The 9,468-nt window shown below is 33.2% G+C and overlaps 1 long non-coding RNA gene across 1 annotated transcript; it reads right to left on the minus strand.

The window, feature by feature from the left end:
- Nucleotides 1-2,672: 2,672 nt before the first annotated feature.
- On the minus strand, nt 2,673-5,261 carry LOC139872721 (uncharacterized). The gene is made up of 3 exons (XR_011767142.1): nt 4,990-5,261; nt 3,856-4,279; nt 2,673-3,462 (listed from the first exon to the last, which is right to left on the minus strand). It is a non-coding gene; the product is annotated as an uncharacterized lncRNA (long non-coding RNA).
- Between the last annotated feature and the right edge of the window lie 4,207 nt (nt 5,262-9,468).

The following is a 9,468-nucleotide window of genomic DNA, read 5'->3' on the forward strand; positions in this document are numbered from 1 at the left end:
AGTATTACTAATTAGTTAAATGCCTTATGTAAAATCATAACCATCCTATTGCACCGTTTAAAATATGAATCAATAAAAAAGGGTGAGATAATTGGTTCAAAGCGCAAACATGGAAGAATTCAACTTATTTATTAAAGACATTTGAATTCGGAGTTTTCGGTTTCGTGTTTCGTAGTGTCTATTCGGTTTCGAGATTTGTTTTTTGTTAGTTTTGTTGAGTGTGTTGGGTTCATTTTGGTTTGTTCTTGTCCCAACTTGTCTCAATTTTTGTTTCTGTATAGTCAAGATGAGGCTTAATATAGATAGTTTGTATGATCGCCGCTTTCTAGGTATGAGCCTCATCGGGGTTCTCTCATTTATCTTTTGTTGAAGACGTTTTTTATTCGAAAACGGTTTTCATATTTATATAGATTTTCGTTATTTTTGTCAAAAAATTCCAGAAAATAAGATGTTTAAATTTTGACCCCGAGATCCATTTTTAGAAAACGTATTTGGCAATATGTTTTCTATTTCGATTCGGTTGACATATTTATCTAAGGCCTATTATAATGGTGATGGAGTTTTTAGGTGTGTTGGTTGGTAGGGCGTGATAGTTAGCGGTGACGTGACTGTCGTGTTAACAGAATGGAAAGTAGTAGGTAGCGTGTTGAGTGGTGTCTCAGGTAATGTATTAAAATATGATTATGAAATAATGAATAAAAAGTAAAAGGATGAACCAATCAAAATTGACCGTATATATCTACACGCCAACTTTGTTCTCGTGCTCCAAGCACACACGTCAAGGTTGGAGGCCTCCAACACGCCGGACTAGAAGGGTGTTGGAGGCATGTTGCGGGCACACAAGGGGCTAACACGCCCCATTGGAATACGCCTAAAGTTAGTTCTAATCAGCTATCTTCCATATCAATCCTCATTCTCTTAAAAGAAACAAAATACGGTCGTCTTAATTGTTAGATAATATGTAAGACCCAAGTCCAATATGTATTATGGGCTTAGGGTCCATTACAGTGTGATTAAGTTTATGGTCCTGTACTCTATAAATAGGGTTTGCTATTATCAATAATATACACGGGGTTTTTATCTTCTTACATGGTATCCGAGCCGGTGCTCTAACTATGTTACCCGCTTTCGTTTCATGTTCGTTATCCTCCGGTCAGTTATCGGTGATACGGAGGGATCCGTAATTATATCATCTCCGGTATAACTCTATTAGTTCTTTTTCCATCTAATACCTTTATCCTTGTATGTTCTTCAAAACCTAAATACACAACTTTCATCTGCCACCTATCAACGTCGTAACATTCTTTTTATTCTATTTTTACCTTTTATTTAATTCACCCTATTCCTTTTTATCTTTGTTAGACGCCATCTATGTGTGAGGTGTCGGCTATTGATAGCATTTAAAAGTCCATGCCACGCTCCTTGCATCTCCTACTATTGCAACCGACATCAGCAAGTCAGCAACTTTAAAGCTTCACGACTATCGTTAGCTATATATTATTCTTTTTTTAAGCATCATCATTAGCTATATATTATCCTTTCTATATTTGTTTCTTAGTTTATGTTATTCTCCATTTCAATAAACCTCTCTCAATAATCGGCGTGGGGCTGAGCCGCCTAGCTTGACTAGGTTCCAAACTTCGAAAAAAAGAGAATATGGTCAAAAATCTTATTTGCAGCATTGAAGAAAATTGGTATTGTCGACAAATTTCTCTGCCCAAGTCCTGCTCAATCCTTAGGCAAAGCAAGCCACGACGTACAAAAAAAAAAGACGTTACGGAAAAGGAAACGCAATCAAGCAAGGCGCAACGATATCAGCAAAATCAGTTTATTTGGTGCAACAAATAATAAGAAAAAAAATATCTTTTTCTAATTACTTATTGTTTTGCTCCAGTCTGAACTTTTGTGATTTCGTCGTTCGGACTACGGGGGAGTGTTAGAAAATATGTAAGACCCAACTCCAATATGTATTATGGACTTAGAGTCCATTAAGATTTGATTAAGTTTATGGTCTTGTACTCTATAAATAGGGTTTGCTATTATCAATAATATACATAGGGTTTCTATCATCTTACATTAATTTCCTTTCAAATCCTATAATTTCTCTATTCCAGTCCATTACAATTCGTGAATTCTTTGAAAGCAAAATGATTCGTACCTCGATTTTGGTTTCATCCATTTATATATGTTTAATTTGACTTTTTTTGAAACCCGAAAAACATCTCAATCTCTATAACCTTCCTTTATCAAAATCAGTCAATGATTTTAGTTACGTAATTAATCTATAATTAGTAGAAGATCCGACTGCGCGTTGCTGCGGCGAGTTTTTTTTTATACGGTAGTTGTAATAGATTTGAAGTGGACAGTGTTTACAAAAGTACTACTATACGGCATATATATGTTAAAACAGTAGTTGTTTGCTGGACATAGCAGTTGAGCCCATAGTCTTTACGCTAAGTAGATCTGATTGCAAGTTCAAAATATGCTTTGAAGATTGGATTGTTGTTTGGTCCTGGGTTGCTATAGATTGCTATATCTAACTGCCAACATCAAACCATAACAGTTTACTTGATGATCCAACAAACAGATAATATAAAATAAGGTTTAAAGTATTGTTATGCGAATGAATGAGCTCAACGTTTGAAACACCAGATGCTGCAACAAAACAGGCTCCTTATAAATACATAGTTGATGATACAATGACAAAATAGTAGTATACCTATAGAAGAAAATATGAAGGAAAAAATACCTACACAAAGAAGACACCGATGAATTGTCCGTCATAGGTGAAACAGTTAATTTAGAACTTCTAAATTACATGTGCTTCCGCATTTAAGTGGAAAAAGGGAAAGAAGAAAGGAACCTTGGCTATCGTTGGAAAGATCGGGTGTGTACTCGTCTTCTCCAAGTACAAAAAGATTGGGGCAGGTATGCAAAGGAGCCAATAATGCCTGAGCTATTGTAGTTGCTTTAGATGTCAACAATGTTCGATAATCTCCCGTGGCTCCTTCACCATCTAAAATTTCTATACCAAAGTGATATGCTTTGCCTAACCGGTGCAACTGAACCTGTCTATAAGTGACGTTTGTGGGAATTTTTTATTTTTTGAATGTGTTAATTTCAATCCACTTACTCGAGAATGGGTTAATTTGAGTAGTTTTTCTTGGGCAAATCAAGCGAGTCGAATAGAAACATTAACTGGAAACATGTCAAACGGGTGAAACTTGTATAATATTTGCTTTTTAACGAATAAATCTTTCTAATGAATTCTTCTGGAGATTAAATTATTGTTGAAGTAAACTGTTGATGACCCGCACAGATAACGACACATTTGACATTGACCGTTACTGACCAGTTACCATGCCTGCCTATTTGCACACCTCTAGCAATTATATTTCGGAACGGTGGGAGCTTGAGAACATTATATATAATGTACGTGGTTGGAGCACGTTAGCAATTAAACTGCAAAAGTTCCAATTCACATACAAACAGATCAGTTTAGCGTTAGTTTCACATGACTCGGTGTTAAGATGATGGATATACTATGAGTTCTTTGAGATGGTTGCAACCTAACAAAGTCACTTTGAACCATGGGACTATCATTTAATGGTTAATATGCATGATATGTCGATAGATAGAATCATGTTGCTTGTTGCATAATTAGTTATAAACATCGAGGATATGGTAGTTCATGGTCCTAGGCAAGTTATGTACACCACCCCTACGAAATCGTATTACCAATAACAAATCTCGAAGTGAAATAGACCAACATCATATAGTACAACAGTTAAATACCCCATTCAAAAATACTGCAAATAAGGGTTATAACCATAGCATATTGATAATAGACCATACCTCAATTTCTAATACAACACCCACGTAAAAGGACCACATTGGCAAAGGTCTTCCCTTCAGCTGCACGTTTCCCGTTAAAAGGATGAGCATCCTTTGTATATATTATTACGTGCTATTTTTGCAATATAATACTAACTATTTAATTATTCATATTGATGGATAACTAACAATGGTAATGTCGAAAAGAAGTTTTGACATGAACGTTAAACTTCTTCCCGTACCTATGAAACAACACACTACTAAATTAGATTTGACTCATAGGATCAAACTGTAACACAACCAATGACACAAAAGAAAAAAGTGATTATATTGGCACTTAAAGAAGAGAGCATTAGAGATACAAACTGACCCATAGTCAAATTCATGGTTCCAACGTTGAGGCTGATTGTTGTGTCGAAGCCCAAATATTGCATTTTGAGCAGAGCTGAAAAGAAGCCATATACATACATTGAGAAAAGTTATATATAATTTACAATAATTCGATAAATTCATAACTATCTGTCCAATCTATTTAAACGAAACAAACTAAAAGAAACACAAAAGAAGGCAGACGCTAATACAATGGAACACTAATACAATCACTGAACATATCACAAAAAATCCCTCTATCTACAATATAAGATATGTCTAATGGAGTATAAATTAATCCAAAAAAACCCTCTGTCTCCTTGACTTATATCAGTAAAATATAAATTCAAATACATCTTTTCAGAGTGAGTATAATCAATATCATCTATTTAATAACGCATACTCCGTAGTAATTTTTCCATATCAGATTCATCTATTTAGTGCACAACATTGTTTGTAAAAACGTATCATATAAGTTAATGAATTACAGAGAGTAAAGTTAAGTTACAGGTCCTGAGGGCCTAAAAGCAATCAGTTAAAGCAAAACACTAATCATGGAACCATTTGATATATATACCAAATTCACCACATGTTTCTTTTTTTTTTTTTTTTTTTGCATAAAACAAAAATCAAGTCACTGAACATAAGTAAAAGCAATAACGACTATAATTTCTAGAACTAACAAAAGTTAAACTCATCGACAACCCACTAACAAACAAAAACAAAGCATATCATGAAACGGAAGAAATCGCACAAAGAGAAACTACAATCGAAACGTGTACTAACCAATTACAACGAAACCTCGGAGATTACCTCTATCGAACAACGAAAAAAATTTAGGGCTTCAAACGGTTACAAAAATTACACGGGGTCGACGGCTGGATCGTATTACGCCAAGGAGAATTTCGGAAAACAACTTCTGGGCTAGAAAAACGGTTCAATTGGATAGTAGATTTATTAGATGAGAAATTTTTATTTTTTTTTTTGAGAAAGTTGATAGTGTCAATTTGAGAGAGCGTGAGGAAGTCAGGTGAGGATGAATTGGATAGAAAAATGAAGAGGAAAGTAATCGGCAGATAGGACAATCGAGAGCATGGATGAGATTTTTGGGATATGTATATAATGATCTTAAACAGTATAACAGTAAGCTTAAACAGTATGACAGTGATTTTAGCAAAGTTAAACCAATAGGATTAGAGGATAATTTAGTGATAATTTAGTGATTTAGGGTGTGTTTGGTAGAGAAGCTTATGGGAGCTTACGAGAGCTTATAGAATCTTGAGCTTATAATTTTAATAAGCTCCAAGTAATAAGCTTCGTTTGGAAGACATAAAAAGTAGAGCTTATGAAAAACATAAGCTCTAGAAAAATAAGCTACTTCTAGTAGCTTATGAAAAAAAGTAGAGCTTATGAACTAGAAAATAAGCTCCAGTTAGTTTACCAAACACTTATAAAAAATAATAAGCTCTAGCTACTAACTTTAAAAATAAGCTCCAGCTCCAGTCCATAAGCTCCAGCTCCAGCTAGTTTCATCCAAACACACCCTTAGTATAGAGTTGGCCAAGTGAATAGTGAAGTCCACAAGCTTCACAAATTTAGCACAAACTTTTTGTTTTTTATAATTCAACCACACCTTTTACAATACTTAACTTTATAGTTTTCATAAATTTACCACAAACTTTTCACTTTTTTATAATTTAATCATAAACCTTCTCACTCATATAAATCCACCACACAATTTTTACTAGCAAATAACTATTCATTATTATTATTATTATTATTATTATTATTATTAATTATTATTATTATTATTATTATTATTATTATTATTATTATTATTATTATTATTATTTTATTATTATTATTATTATTATTATTATTATTATTATTATTATTATTATTATTATTATTATTATTTTATTATTATTATTATTATTATTATTATTATTATTATTATTATTATTATTATTTTATTATTATTATTATTTTATTATTATTATTATTATTATTATTATTATTATTATTATTATTATTATTATTATATACTAATAGCCACCCAGATGTTTGTCGTACTCTTCCTAAAAACCCTCCGAACGACATCTCTCGACTAATATAAAACGCCTTCACTCAGTATTTAGATTTTATTTTCTCATCACCACCGTTCTCTACGTCTACTTCCTATGGTTTCAATCCCTAATCTCTTCTTCAACTTTTTGCTTCAACATTCAACCTCATATAATGATAATTATTACATATAAAAGCGTTTGTATCTCATCGGCGGACGTCGGATGCTAGAACAGGCGGCGGTGGATGACGACTGTTTGAATAGGCAACGAGCGTCGGCGGTAGACGATAGCCTTCTGAGGTGGAGCAGATGGCCCACAAGATGTTCTGATGGAAACGAAATTAGGGTTCCCCTTGCTTTATTTGAACTTACGGAACATTTGTGCGGAAATTAGGGTTTCGGCCGATTAATTAAGATGTGACGCAATTCGACTCAAGTCGTTACAAAAAGTTGTTGGTGTTCTTCTACGACATCCTTTTGGTGTTCCTTCATTTAGAATCGGATTATCATCTCAAATGGTATTGTTATTTGCTTGATTTCGGGTTTATATGCTAACTGGCTTTCTTATTTTCTCAATAAAAAAATTGTTTAATTGCGCCATTTTTTTCCAGTGATTTTTCAGTTTTTGCACATCTATCTCTAAGTTCGATAAAATATCACACACTTTTTCAGCGGGATTACGGAGATTCAAGAGGAGATGGTCCCAGAGGACGTCATCATGAATTAACAGAGCAAATAAACCAAGACATGAAAGAAGCTTTTTAGCTATTTGAAACTGATGACAATGGTATGAACACAATAAAATTATGTTCTATTCTATGATAAGCAAATAAATTTCATACTGCTAAATGGTTAATTACAACCATAAACACCTTATAATCTGATTTCCACAAATTTAGGTTTATGTTAATTTAGGTTTATGTTAATTTCATTGTGTTGTATTTAACATTGCTATCATTAAAGTTTGATTAAAAGTTTGTCATATGTTCCTATTAGGCCAAAATGTTAAAAAGTCACTTAGTTTGAACAAATTTGATCTGTAATTTATGTAAATTAAATCTGCAACTGTTTATTTTAATGGCTACTTCATCTTTGTATTACTAAATGTTTTTGTTTTTGTAAAATAATTTATTGTTTTTTACCAACAATTTTCAACCCAAATCCGAAGAGCTATGTTATACATAATAATTATCAGTATATATAAATGTCGTTTGTAGATCTAATCGGTGGACGGAGGATATGGCAGATCTTGGAACAGGTGGTGGATGAGTGCTGTTTGAACAGCCGGTGAATGACAGCGGTAAACGACAGCTGTTTAGGGTAGAGTGGATGGACTGCCAAATATTCTTCAAATCGCTAATAAGGTAAATGCAGGTTTTTGCTTTTGTAAAATAAATATTGTATTTACCATAGATTTCTAAGGAGTTATTTATGCTCATACCTTCAGCTTATTAGTTTGATATGCAACATAATCGTTATTTTGGTTACACTATTATTTTCTTTCTTTTTTCGTTCATTGCAATTTGGGTTATAAAGCTACTGAAAAATAGCTATTTCTTTACTATATGTTGGAATTGAATGTTTTTATACAAATTTTATATAGGTGGTTAATGGATTAGCTATGAGGTTTGGGATGATGATTTAATTTCCTTTGCTATTTTTTTGTTTATTACATGTTCATTTTTGGCAGCTTCGAGCTTCCTTTGGTGGTCCCGTTGTTGGTAGAACGACAGTCGCCGCCGGCCGCCACCGTTGTTTCCGCCGTTGCCGTTTATTCAGATGTCCCTATTGATACATGAGATTCTTCTGTATCCTTCGATTATTGCACAGTAAGTGTATTTAATTTTGAAGTATTTATCTCAACTGGTGGGTCGTTTACGATGGTTGTGCGTTGTATTATATGTTGTGTAGCTGTTGTTGGTGATAAACTTTGGTGTTTACTCTCTGATGCAGATTTAAATCATACATGTTGATCTACGAAATTGCATAAACATAAGCTTTCGATCCATTAAAACTAATATTTTGTTCATCACTACGTGATTCTAAACATAAGCCACTTTCAATGTAAGTAGTATTAGAGTTTTTGAAGCGAAATAGTTGCCTATTAATGTTAAATTATAAACCTTATTTAATAATATGTTCAAACTAAGTATCTTAAAGGAATGCTAGATTAGGGAAACTAGATGATCTGTCATTTTTTAAAGAATTGATTAAATAGTTGTTTTTCTCCATTATAAAGGTAGTTGTGATAAGTTGTGCTAATTTACCTCATTTAGTTTGAAAATATTGTTTTGTCTCCTCATTCTTTGATGTTCATGTTTGTTTGTTTTGCTAATGAACCAGAATTGTGACACTGTTAGCGAGATATCTGTAATTGCAACTGCGTATAGGCATTATGGTGCTATTTTTTGGTATGAGAAACGCCTCGGAAACCCCTACAGAATGCCAGAGGAGCATCATGAGGTTGGAACGATCTGCTACTCACATTGTGAGAAGAGTTGCAACATCACCGGGAGCTTATGCTATTTTAGAAGGGTGGCATATGAAGCTTATGTTAAAAAGCCAAAGGTATTTCAAGTGTAACTGGTATATTAGGTAAGTTATTTCACTATCTCATTGATCACAATAATATGTATTGCAGTTTAGGTTTTAATTGGATGGGCAACAGAGAATAATAAAGTTGACATTTCTAACGACCCGTCCTAATCCACAAGGACGAATACATTACATTTGGTTACATTGCGAGGTACTAGACCTCTATATGATACATTTTACAAACATTGCATTCGTTTTTGAAAAGACAATCTTTCATTACATCAAAAGTTGACGGCATGCATACCATTTTATAATATATCTAACTATAATTGACTTAATAATAATCTTGATGAACTCAACGACTCGAATGCAACGTCTTTTGAAATATGTCCTGAATGACTCCAAGTAATGTCTCTAAAATGAGCAAGTGCACAGCGGAAGATTTCTTTCATACCTGAGAATAAACATGCTTTAAAGTGTCAACCAAAAGGTTGGTGAGTTCATTAGTTTAACATAAATAATCCTTTCATAATTTTAATAGACCACAAGATTTCATACTTCCATTTCTCATAATCATACGTCCCATGCATAGAGACAAAAATATCATTCATATGGATTGAACACCCGGTAACCGACATTCACAATATGTATATAAGAATATCCCC

The sequence above is a fragment of the Rutidosis leptorrhynchoides genome, chromosome 10 (assembly GCF_046630445.1).
Source record: "Rutidosis leptorrhynchoides isolate AG116_Rl617_1_P2 chromosome 10, CSIRO_AGI_Rlap_v1, whole genome shotgun sequence".
NCBI lineage: Eukaryota > Viridiplantae > Streptophyta > Magnoliopsida > Asterales > Asteraceae > Rutidosis > Rutidosis leptorrhynchoides.